Source organism: Meleagris gallopavo, chromosome 10 (genome assembly GCF_905368555.1).
Source record: "Meleagris gallopavo chromosome 10, MGAL_WU_HG_1.1, whole genome shotgun sequence".
Taxonomy (NCBI): Eukaryota; Metazoa; Chordata; class Aves; order Galliformes; family Phasianidae; genus Meleagris; species Meleagris gallopavo.
In genome coordinates, this window is record NC_139413.1 from 26,796,804 (window position 1) to 26,809,247 (window position 12,444).

The following is a 12,444-nucleotide window of genomic DNA, read 5'->3' on the forward strand; positions in this document are numbered from 1 at the left end:
GGAGCTCATGAGAATGAAAGGAGCTCGCAGGCCTTTAGTGTCTTCTGCAGGCTCAGAGAGGGGTTGTTGGAAGTTGGTAATCATGATAATTACACGCCTGGCCTGATTTCTTTGTTTGGTAAAGAGCATTCATTTAAGGGCTGAAGTTTCCTGAGCATTGAAGATTTGCAGAGGTGGCATGATGAGACCTTTTAAAATGCATCTAGAATGTATACCCTTAAAAAAGACATACTGACTTTTTACAAGGGTTTTGGAAGCACCTTTGAAAGACATTTCATGAAAGTTCAGCTTTTGCAGATGATACCTATACGAGCCCTATAAATTCCACCCAGCCTGACAAACTCCAGTAGGTGTCACATGTGACCTGGATGGAAAAGGTCAGCGGCTGAATTTATGGCTTTTGCATTTACTGGAACATTAAGATTTTTGCCAACTGCCATATATACTTTTTAACAATTCTGCAATCAAAGGATCAGGGCCACAATGTGCAGTGAAGGTCAAAAACTAAAGGCCGTAGTCCCTACATGCTTCTCAATGCATAGGCATTACAGCTTCTTCTGTTCTAAGAGTCACCTTTGCTTAATGGCCTTAGAAGGAAGGTCAAGAAACGTATAAGCTTCAGAAGAGAACATCTTACAAAACAGACTGTCTTGTCTGAAATTAATGGTAAATTCCTTAAGAAGGGACCAAAAGATGAGAAGCAAAAGGCAGGTTGCAGCAGATTTAATCTTTGCAAACCAGTGAGCACCACCTCTTTGGGACGTCCTACTCCAATGTGATGGCATGCAGTGAAGGATTTGGGCTTCAAAAGGAATACAGCAAAATGACTGTAAGCTTGTTTAAAATCGCTTGTGATTTAAGTTTAACAAAGATGTCTCTACCTGCGTGCCAAGATTTGGCTTCCAAATTTTACCCAGCTGTAGTGTGATCAGTTTAGAAAAGGTAGTGGGATTGTGTTGGCTCTAGCATTTGCCTTTATAGCATACCCAAACAGAGGTGGAACAGGAGAAAAATAATCCAATAAGAAAGAATCTTTTTTAAAAAATTTAATATTAAGAAATAAAGAGGCTGAACATATCTTGTCAGCTTAACTATGTAGCCTTTAGTTACTTTAGTTATTAATATCCATTTTTCAAAACAGTACTGACACCATAATCATAATATTTTCAGGCAAGTTCACTTATATGAACCTACTCTTGCATCATTTATACAAATAATAGTTGTTACACAAGAGGAGATGCAGATAAGTATATTTCAGAAACCAATCAAATGTAATTTTATTTATGAGATATAAATAAGAAAAAAATCACTACGGCTAAAAAGCAGCCACCTCTGAGGCTGAACACTAGAATCTCTACATTGCTTGGAGAGGCTTTATACAACTTCAGAACTCCTTCTTGTGCTTTTTGCCATAACTACATCTTCTTAAGTGTAGTAACAAAGAAGGCATCTTTAAAAAAAATAGGGTACCCTAATTTGCGTGTGGCATTTGTGGTTTTTTCATCCTTGCATGTCCTAAACAATGAGAAATGAGATTTTTCAGGAACTCATAATATTTCTAGTTTGGCTTTCTTTCCTTCTCCTCCTCCTCCTTTTCCTCCTCCTCCTTTTCCTCCTCCTCCTCCTCCTCCTCCTCCTCCTCCTTCTTCTTCTCCTTCTCTTTCTTCTCCTTCTTCTTCTCCTTCTTCTCTTTCTCCTTTTTCCTTTTTCCTTTTTCCTTTTTCCTTTTTCCTTTTTCCTTTTTCCTTTTTTTTCTTCTTTCTCTTTCTTCTTTTTTCTTTTTTCTTTTTCTTTTTCCTTTTTTTTTTTTATTTTTTAAAGTACTTCTGTTGTAGTTTTTAGGTTAAAGATCACATCTGTAATCTATGGTATCGGACCTGACTGACACTGATGAGAGCTGGGGATGGAAGATTTGCTATTGGCAGGAGTTTGTTTTAGAAATACAATAATATTTTTGTTTAATTGTGTTTAAACTTTGCTTATAGATATGCACAATAGAATAAACCTAGTCTTTTTCAAATAAATGAGATAAATGATAACATTCACATTAACTACATAGGGAGAACTTGTACCACAGTGATTGTGCATCTCTGTACTTTTCTTTTGTGGCTAGAGGTATTATCTCTCAGCGAACACAAAGCAGTTTTCCTTGATGTAGAGGTGGGTTTAGTTTTGGGGTTTCCCCAATTTTCTTGTCTCACAAAGCTCAGTCTGAAGCTTCAGGACAGGTTGTGTTCCACCCCTCTTGTTCCCAGTCAGGGGGAGCTCCACAGGCTCCTGATAAACTCTTTGTGCTGGGAACAGCAGTACGAAGGCAGAGTCTGGCCCAGTAATTGCAGCTGCTTTGTCACTTCTGTTGATGTTGCGTGAGTCAAAACAGAGCTCAGGTCCTCCTGCGGCGGCTGGAGGCTCTTCAGAAATATGAGGAGTAAAAGTAGTAACATGCAAAAAAAATAAGGGGTGGAGAGCTGTAATTCTCAGTACAATGGAGCAGCTTACTGACTGAGTACAAAGAGCCACTTCTGTACAGTCTGTTTTCAGAGAAAAGCCCCGCATTCGGCGACTCATAAAAGCGAAGAGACACCTTTTGATTTTAAGTTCAAGGTTTACATTAGCAATTTTGTCTGTTTTCTCTGTTAGTATTAATTAAATTGAGATAGTTTAATTAGTATTACTAAATTTGATCATTAGTAGCAATTCATTCTGCCTGCCATACTGCACAAATATGATGAAGCAGAAATAACTAAATTGTTTAATTTCATCTCAATTAGTGATTCTGCACTCCACCATCGTTGGCATCTCCCATATGTGTGAAAATCACTCTGCTGCAGGCCAACACCCAACCACGTCTCAGGCGTCCCGCTGTGTTTAAGGCAGATAATACAGCAGAGAAGGATTTTGCCCTCCTCGCCCTGGTCACCCAGATCCTGTGACACCCCACCCCACTGGACAGGGCCACCATGTCCCCAGCCACTGGGTCACCACCACGTAATGTGAGAAGCCGCAGCATCACTGCCAGCCCTGCATGTCCAGCGTGCAAAACGCTGAGCCCAGGGACTGTGCATGGCCTTGAACTTTTCTTAGAGCAGTTTGTTCAGTTTAGCGAGGTACAAAGCATCAGGAGAAATGCAGACATCAAAAGTTCTTGCATTCAGGAGGCTTGTTTTGTTCAGTTCAATACTTTCTCGGTTTTCCTTTTTAAGGAGAGGTTTGGGAAGGGGGGTTCGCTGCTGAATTGATTCATTATTCCTCCAGCTCAGTGTCTAACTTTGAGGTCAATGTGGCAAAAAACTCGAGTTGCCTCTGTGCCCCTTTTCTGGTCATGTTAATTTGGAGATAGTTTGCGTCTCCTTGCCCAGCGCTCCTCAGACCTGCCCAAATCCTGACTCCTCTTCCCTTTCTGAGGGCTCACATTCATCCTTTCTCTGCCCATTTCTAAAAGGTCACCTCAGACCCCTTGCCCCCCGCTCCCATGTCTGCCTGTCCATCTGCACAGCCCTTCCCTCTCAGCCCCGCTGCCCCTAGCCCACACATCCTGCTTCTTGCTCTGCCTGCATGTGCTGCTTGTCCTGCCTTAGCTTCCCGGCAGCACACCGTGACTGCTCATTTGTCTGCTTCACCCACAAGCAGTCGGTGCTGGGCAGACACCAGGCACCAAAAGCTTTTGGGAGGATTTCGGAGACTGGTGCGGACCACTCTCCCCTTCTGGTTCAGGATATTATTTCCCCCACGCACGCTTTCCTCTCGTTCCATGTGCTCTAGAAGGACTCTCAGGGGCAAGCCAGAAAAACAGCTCAGAACTGCTTTTTGTCCCCCAAACTGTTGGAAGCAAAGAGCTGAGACTTTGCTGCAGCACAGCCCATCCCTGTGCTGCAGGGCTGCTGCTGGGGGGGCTGAGAGAAGCGTCCTGGGGGCAAACCCCCCAAGTTTGGGTGTGCAGGGTGTGTGTGTGTCTGTGTGTGTCTGTGCGCGCACGAGCCCAGGCTGTCTCGCTGCAAATGGAGCTTGGGAGGCCCAGACTGGGGGTTGATTTTTTTTGGATGACTTTCCCTGATTGTCTAAAGCAATAAAAGTAACGAAGTTTCGGGGGAAATGGCGGTTGCGGGGAGATTATTTTTGCAGTCCTGATGCAGGCAAAACTCCTGAGGCTCCGGGAGAGCTTTGCTTGCCTGAGGACTGCAGGAACTGGCTTAAATTGAATAAAACTGTAAGTACAGTACGGGGGACTCGGTAACAAGGAGTTCTGCAAAAGCAACAAAACCGGAGAGCACAATGAAGAATGGAGCGGGTTACGCCGCGGTGAAAGTATGTACTGGTTGTTATAACACCGTGCCTCCAGAATAAATTATGTCCCTTTAAAAAGTAATACTTTAACTGTGGGGCTATATAGAGACAATTAAGACGATATTGTTCTCCTCATTTCCCTGCCCCCCTCCTTCCTCCCTCTCTCTGCAGTAGCTCTGTGGAAACTTTTAATGCTGCAGCTTGAAACTTGGGCCTCTGGGTCTAAAATGCCTGAGAAAGCACTGCGGGCTCTAACTGTAAAACATTCCTTCGGCGGGCCCTGGAAACAGGGCGCGCTGGCGCAGGCGAAGTTCAGAGGGATCACATGTAAATGAGGGCTGGCTATAGACTCCCGAGGAGCGTTTTATTTCACTTAAACCTGAACTTGAACTTGTAAACGCACTGCCGGCGCGGGGCCGGGCAGCGGGCAGCAGTGCGGGGCCTGCGAGGCCTATGGAGCCCGTAGGGCTGGGGGCTCCCAGCAGCCGGAGCCCCCTCCTCATGGCACAATGTGGGGCCGGGGGAGATGGCAGCAAGCTGGCCGAGGCCTGGCTCAGTTTTGCTGGCAGAAGGGGGGGATCTGCTTGCATGCTTTATTGCACGGAGGGAAGGAAATAAGTGAGGTTTAACTGCAGAGCTGTTGCATTTCTTCGTAAATCGAAGTGTGCTTCCAGCAGAATTAAATACAGGGCGGTCTGAATAGTGAGGCGGAAAGAGTGCAAAAGTTAAACACCCCTTCACAGAGTATTTACTTTCAAATCTTAAGAGCAAACGTAAACCACAAGGCAGTTTTTAAAGCCTCTTTTTTGCTCCTTTGGCAAAACAAGCCCTGATGCTTGCTCTTCCCCTGCGCTGGTGGAGCAGCAATAGGTGAGGGTGCACCTTCCCAGCAGCTTGCTGGGACACATTTGGGTCATTTCGGATGACTCTCAAATAATTTTGGCCGTGTCTGTAGCAAAACTTTGAAAGGATGAATGGGCAAAAAAAAAAAAAAAAAAAATCTCTTTGGCAGTTATTCAGGAATTATCTACAAAGATGTCCTTTCTGGAGCAAGTTATTATTTCAGGGTTTGTGTTAGGATCATTTTTATCCTGTGACAGCACATAAAGAGACCAGGACAGAGCAATGAGGTCTGGCAGAGCTAAAATCCCTTCTGTGTGTGTGAGGTTATATAGTTTATCAATGCAGAAACCACCACGGGCTTCGCAAAGTAAACAGCTGGCTTGGTTCTCCGTGCGGCACTTCGGAGTCGTCTGTGGGATTTAAATGGCTGGGCTGCAATTTGGGGAGTAGTGTGAATATATATATTTTTTCTTTTAAACGTGTCAAAAGGATTTTGCAGTCATTTGTTTTCTTAGCTCTTTTATTTGTTGCGTTTTTCCTTTCTCTTTCATTTTGGTTTATTTTGCTTTTGCAAACATCTTCACTGCCACTGGCGGGTCTACAAATGAAAAAAAAAAGTTTCTATCCCAGTCACAGAACCTTATGGCAGCAACAAATATCAGAGAAAGCCATCGTCTCTCTCAAAGATTTCATCTCACCATCCACTTAATCCGCTTGCTGTACCTCAGATCTCAAGTAACTTTCATACTGTGGGCTCACTTTAATGGATAGAATCTATTTTTCATGAAAAAGCAGGAAATAAGCTGTCTTTCGTACAAAGATTTACAAAATGTAATCATTGTTGAAATATTCTCTTTGAACTGCCTTGTCCGCAGGGGTGTCTGGCTCCCAATACCCCCGTTTCTTTAGAACACCCTTACAAGTTCTTCTGGTAGATCAGGTACACTGGTGGTTCTGGTCTTTGATGTCTTGAATGAATGAAAGAAAAGCATAATAAAAGAGAGCTGTTGATCAAGCATAAAATACTCTTTAAGCTGACAGAATGGCAGAGTTAACACATTCTAAGCTGCTTTTAGGTTTTTCCTTTTTTCCTCACATTTTCCTGTGCTTTGTGTACAGTGGGGGTTTTTATTTTTTGAAAAGTCTCTGATCTATGTAGTATGCCGTCCTCTAACAAAAACCGAAATGGGATTGTTTCTCTCTCTTTCTCCCTTTTTTTTTTTTTTTTTTCTGTCTTTCAGCTATCTTTTTTTCTTCTTCTTTTTTCTTTTTTTTTTAAAAAAGCAAGATTTACAGTTTAGCGTAACTGCTGCAAGCTTTCAGTGTGCACCGGGAAGTTTAGAAGTTGTTTTGCAGATTTCAAGTCAATTTACTAATAAACAAACGAGCTCATTCCTTTAACCGTGCAGAAAGCTGGGGGCAAAACTTTAACTCACAAAATGTTCCCAAACTGAAATGAAGATCTTCTGTCCAAAAGCAAAATTGCAAACTGAAAGAGTGACATAAAAATGACCTCATTGTGAGAGAACTTTCTTTAAGTCAGAGAAAAGGAAAAGTTTTTCTTCCTGTAGATCTAATTTAGATTTTAAGTTCCCATACATTATTTATACATCATATTCAAAGTGCCAGCCTACTCTGCTTGCTGGATTACATTTCAGACATTTGCCATTGATAAGTCTTTGCAGTATTATGTTCTGACTAAATGTGAATATGTCATAGCGCAGTCAATCTTTAATCCACTGAGCTTCAGGTTCGGGCAGCAGGGGGTCCAGCACTGAGAGCATTGCTTTATACTTGGGAAACATCTGGGGCCAGCTGGGACACTTTACTGGAACATTCAGATGTCTGGAACAACAGCAGGAGTTACTGTATGAGTGTGTTTTCATAGGTTTGGGAGGGTTTGGGGTGACTTAGTTGAAAACAAGAGTTATTCCCAACTTGAGGTTTGAACCCAAGCAGCAATCTTGCCTGAAGTGAGCTTGTTCGTCCCAGGAGAGAAGTGGTTTGGACTACTATACATTTTTAATAGTCAGCAGGCAGAAGTCCATATTACAGAATTATTGCACATAATTTAATGCAGTTTGCCACAATTGGCATTCTCGCAAAAGCTATTGGATGCAGAGCTACTGTGCACATCGCCTGGAGACTAGTGTCCCTCACGGGACGGGTTTTATCTTCCTCGAGACAGTATAAATATGCTCGTCGTGGGGCGTGCAACTCTCCTGGGTTTAGGTTTTGGACAACCAGAAGATTCACTCACTGTTTTATGTCCCTTTGGGGATGACCAACACGCTACTTACGTCCCTTTTGGTATTCCATTTTGGAAAATATAATTACTAAATAATTAATCCCAGCTCTAAGAAAATAACTTGCATAGGCACAAAGGTGACCTTGTCTTCGATATCCACCTTTTGGTTTACACAGTAGGATCGAGTTTCATGCCTGAAGAAACTCTGGAGAAACCAACAGACGAGGGGGAAGAGTGCAGGCGCAGGGAAGGGGATACGGACGCTGTGTCGGCAGGAGCCCTCGCTCCAGAAGCTGAATTGACACAAACTCCGCTCACCCTGGCAGCCCTCCTGAAAGCATATCAAAGCTTCTGCTCTGGCCTCTTTCTTTCAAGTGACCTGCCATGGGGAAGAGCCCCGCCGGCACCTTTCACAAGGTGATGTCTAATGGACCATTTCGCTACCTCACTGTTTACATTCTCGCTTTATCTTTGAAACCAGAAGGACTCGTTACCCCGATGCGCCATCCTGGGGTTAATGTTTCAGAGTGCCTTGAAGTTCTTGCAGTGACGGAAATGTCAGCCTCAAACAAAACAAACGAACTGATGCACTGCGATGAAACTGCACAGGTGCCCGACGGCTGCGGCTCGGGTTTGGCTCTACTGCTCAAACAGCCCCTTTGCCGGCGAGCTCTAAAGCTGCACAGTTTTTACATTCGGGCTCTTATCAAAGGTGGTTTTCCCCTCCCGGACGGCACAGTGATAACTTGCTGCAGCCGTGCCAAGGGCAGCAACGGCCACGGCGCAGCGGAGAGTGTGTTTGAAGTCCTGAGCCCAGCCACTGCCGGCCGACAGAACGGGCCTGGACCATCAAGAAAATGGCCAGCCTGAAGTGGAGGAGGTAAAGAAAAATCTCCAGTGTGTGGAGTTTGTCAGAGTTTCAAATGTGTGAATGTCCTTAAATAACCCACATCGCCCGGAGAAATAAGCCAACTGTCACACCCAGTTCTGGATTCCACATTAACAACCTCCTTCCGCAGCGTTAAACTTTGCCCTTGAGGACTTTTGTTTAACTTTTTAATTTGAAAAACAGATAGGGCCACTTTACAAGCTTCACTTTTTGCGCGAACTGAAAGGCCTCATTGTTAGCGCAGGGGATGTGCAGGTAGAGGTAGATTTAACAAGTTTTTGTTTGATTGTCTTTCTGTTTGAAAACGTGTGAGCTGCGATCACAGTGAGGCTTAGGAGCCGGGGATAAAGTGCATCGTGCAGGAAGGCTGCTGAAGAAGATTCTTATAAACAATGGGCCTGTTTCGGCGCTCCTGACGCAGGCAGAAACTGTACCGAAGTCAATGAGGCACTTTCAGCTTTCCTCCTTTTAAATATCCTGAATCACGGAGTGTTTCCTTGCTGTTCTGCCAATACAAAGGACTCGATTGTCAGAAGTTGCTGAAGGATTTTTGTGTGTCTGTGCTATCTTCAGAACAGCACAAGAAACAAATAGACTCCGCTATCAAAGACACGTAATTGCCATTTCAGACTTCCTGTTTAGGATTCAGTCAAGTAGATATTGTTTATGGTTCATAAAACCTTACTACTGTGAGGATTCTCAGATACTGGCAGCATAGACTTTCAACTTTCATGGTGCTGTAAATTAGGGGGAAAAAAAAAAAAAGTGTGATAATACTCCTCCGAGAACAGTAAAATAGAGCTCTGCAATGGTTAAATGGAATTTTATAAGCGCATTCGGTGTGGAACTGTTTTGCATTACATGAGTTGAATACCTTAGAGATGACACACATCTGCAGGCACTTTATTAAATCCTTAGTCAGCACTTTTCAACCTGATGAGATTACTTCTTCATTTGACTGGAGAAAGGGAAGCGACGATCTCGTGCCGGACTGCAGAATTCTTTCTGATGTTTCACCTTGAGTGCTGGGAAGGACGCAGGATGCTCCGCAGGACGGTGCACACCCACACCGAAAGGCAACCTCAGCTCCAGCACATTCACTGAGCTCTGAACTCACTGGTAGAACAGTACCGCAAAGTAAATAGAGAGGAAATAAAACACCGTCTCTTTTATGAAAATGCCAGGAGATCGTATCATCCTGACTGTATTGCGATAGCGCACATGATTTAAATGGAGATTTTAAATTAAGAAAGGCAATACGCTGTTCTCTGGCTGGGTGCAGACGGATAGATTACAGAACGTGAAGGGGTTGGGCGGGAGAGCCCCACTTGCACCCGCAGGAAGGCAAAAAAGAAGGCAGCGATCCCAGTGTACAGACCTGGGCTGTGTTCCTCCCCAGGGCCCCTAACCTAGCACACTCCTCAGAGCCCCATGCTTCATGCACTTTCCGGGCATTGAGGTCCCTCTCCCTTTGCGGGAAAGTTTCACAGGTGCTTCAAAGGGACAATGGAGCTCTTCAGACCTAATCCGGGAAGACTTAGACATGTATAGGAGGCTTGAGGGGGATATGAGATCTTAATATTAAAATGATTAGTCGAAAAGGAGGATCATTCTGCGTGTGCGTTTCAGCTGTGAGACGCTCTAAATTAAAACGGTATCCTGAGAGCAGTGCCGGTGGGATCTGATGAGTAAATGCACTCTCTGTCTTGCTGTTCTGCTGCCTCAGCCCATAAAACATTTCATCAAAGCCGGGCTGCGGGAACAGCCAGCGCGGTGCAGCTGTTTTGCGAGGGACTCGGAGTTTGGCTCCTTTAAAAGCAGCTTTTCAGTAAAGTCGGTGCGGAGCCCCTGCACAGAAGTTTAAAAAATATCCGTGCAGTTGGGTTTGATCCCGTAAGGGTTAATTAAGTTTTGCATCGGCATTAAGACCGAGTGGTGTCTGCAGGAGTCATATTGACACCCCGGTGCATGGTAACTCTACTCCTTTATTGACATGTTGCTAGTCAAGAGCACAATAGCACTCTGTGTCTGCAAATCATTGCTAAAATCATCTCGAGAAAAAAAAAGTTTGAAAGCCTAACGCAAGACAAAGGCCCCAGAGCTGCACTGCGCAGCGAAAAACTCTGGAGTCAGCAACTTCTATTGATTAAAAACTAACCTTTAAAGTAACTCTCCGAGTGTGTGGTTAGCATTTAAATTTAAATATGTCATGAGTTGATTTGTGTTACTGAATACCGACTCAGAAGGAGTTACATTCACATCAGATTTTTTTTTTCTAATTCCCTTAAGCAGCTAAAGTATTTCATGAAATGTCAATAGGGCAGGGGAGGAAAAAAAAGGTGTTTTGGAGGGAGGGGACTCGCGCGGGGCCGCGCCGTTTCTTTTCCCATGCAAATAGTCACCCCAAAAAGAAAAGTGTGGGGAGCGAAACACAATAATTAGGCCTTTGTCTAACTTTCCCAAGTGCCAGAGAAAGACAGATTAATTAAATATACAACAGTGTTGGTTTTTGGAGTGGGGGTCTCTCTCGCTGTGTAGGTCATAAATTAGGCAGAATAAATACTTCAATGTGTGTGCAGCGGGGCTGCTACGTCAGAGCGGCTGGCGGGCGGTGGGAGGGCGCAGCGCGGCTCTTGCTAATGATAGTCACGTCTGGGGCTGTCTGGTTGCTGCTAGCAACGAGACATGATGTAACACCAGGATGAACTTGAACTTGGGGGACTTGAAAAGGGAACAATAGACCAGAGCAATCAATAAAGCCTATTTCAGTGAAGGATTACAGAGCCGCTCTGGGGTAACCTTGTCTGCGAGGCGCAGGCTGAATAGCAAGATGCGTGAAGGAGCGCCGGGCCGTGGGGGAGCGCGGCCGCGCGGGACGGACGGATGGACGGACGGAGGCACGCAGCCCCTGTCGGCGGTGCTCGGCCCAGCGGAGAGGCGATGGGTGCGCGGCCTAGCACCAGGCCTACCCACAGCACACACTCCTGCCTCGCTGCCTGCTCTCTCTTTTTGAAACCCGTGCTGGAGTCAGGGGGACCTGCGAGGCCAGCGCGGCTCCCGCTGCCGTCACCCGGCTGCCGAGCCATGTGGCCAGGCCAGCGGCAACGGGAGCCAATTGGACATCTGCGATATAGATTTGAATGATCAGCTCTGAATTTTAACCCCTTTACTCCCTGCTGGGGCCTTCCCGCAGCTCCTGGCCTGGCCAGAGACTGTCACGCTCAAGTGCCGATCACGAGAAGCACTCCCTCAAATGGAGGATTGCTGGCGGCCCTCGGCACCGGGCAGCCCGGGGCGCGGAGCGGGACTTGGCACCGCCTCGTAACTCCTGCAGGAACTTCGCTCTGTTTATGAACTTTACATATGAGAACTATTTCGCTTAATTACAGCCTGCTTAAGTCTAAATAGAAAATCTGTAGGCAATAGATGGAGGCGATATGAGAACGGCGTGTTTGTGTTCAGAAGGGTGAGCGAAGGAAGAGTTCGTTAATGAGGTGTATTGGACGCGGGACAACTTCTGCGACCGTGCTATTTATTTTACCGGTTCCTACCTCCATGGCAAGACCACATAATCTCAAAGTATCACATGAAACTTGCCTCAGAGTCTTCTGTAAATGTTAATAAATCCTCTCTGGGTTGATTATACTATCAATCAAGTCAGACACTGAAAAGGAACAGAGAAAAAAGTTGGTAAAACTTGTCGTCAGTTTGTACGTGCGCACGGACGCACCTCATATATTACAGCAGCCAGAGAAAAACACGGGGTATCAGCAGCAGCTCTCTAATACCTGGATCTCTCTGGCTGTATTATTTTACTTCAGCCTAAATAGCCGCTGCCTGTTGGTGTACTCCTGCAGCAATATGTCAGTGCCAAGTGGCATCTCCCTGCACGTCCCGGGCCTAACAGTGCCCGCATTCATCGGGGCTTGGCCTGCCCCAAGGGCCAGGCCAGGCTGCCCACCTTATGGCTTCTGCCCCAGCCTCCGGCCCTGCTGGTCCTCCTGCTGGGAGCAGAACCGCTCCTGTGCTCAGGGCATCTGCGCCAGTGGGGTATGGACAGCACTGTGTGCTCTGCAGAGTTGAAATCCCAGGGAATTTCTTCCCTTCAGAAAGGAGAGGAGGAAACAAAGGTTCTTTCCCCAAAGAACAGCTAATAGTTGAAGTTCACGTTTTGTTTTCA

The 12,444-nt window shown here is 45.5% G+C and overlaps 1 protein-coding gene across 13 annotated transcripts in view; it reads left to right on the plus strand.

The window, feature by feature from the left end:
* Positions 1-12,444, plus strand: part of NFIA (nuclear factor I A) — a 238,551-nt gene that overhangs the window by 218,393 nt on the left and 7,714 nt on the right. The gene's annotated exons all lie outside the window — the stretch shown is intronic.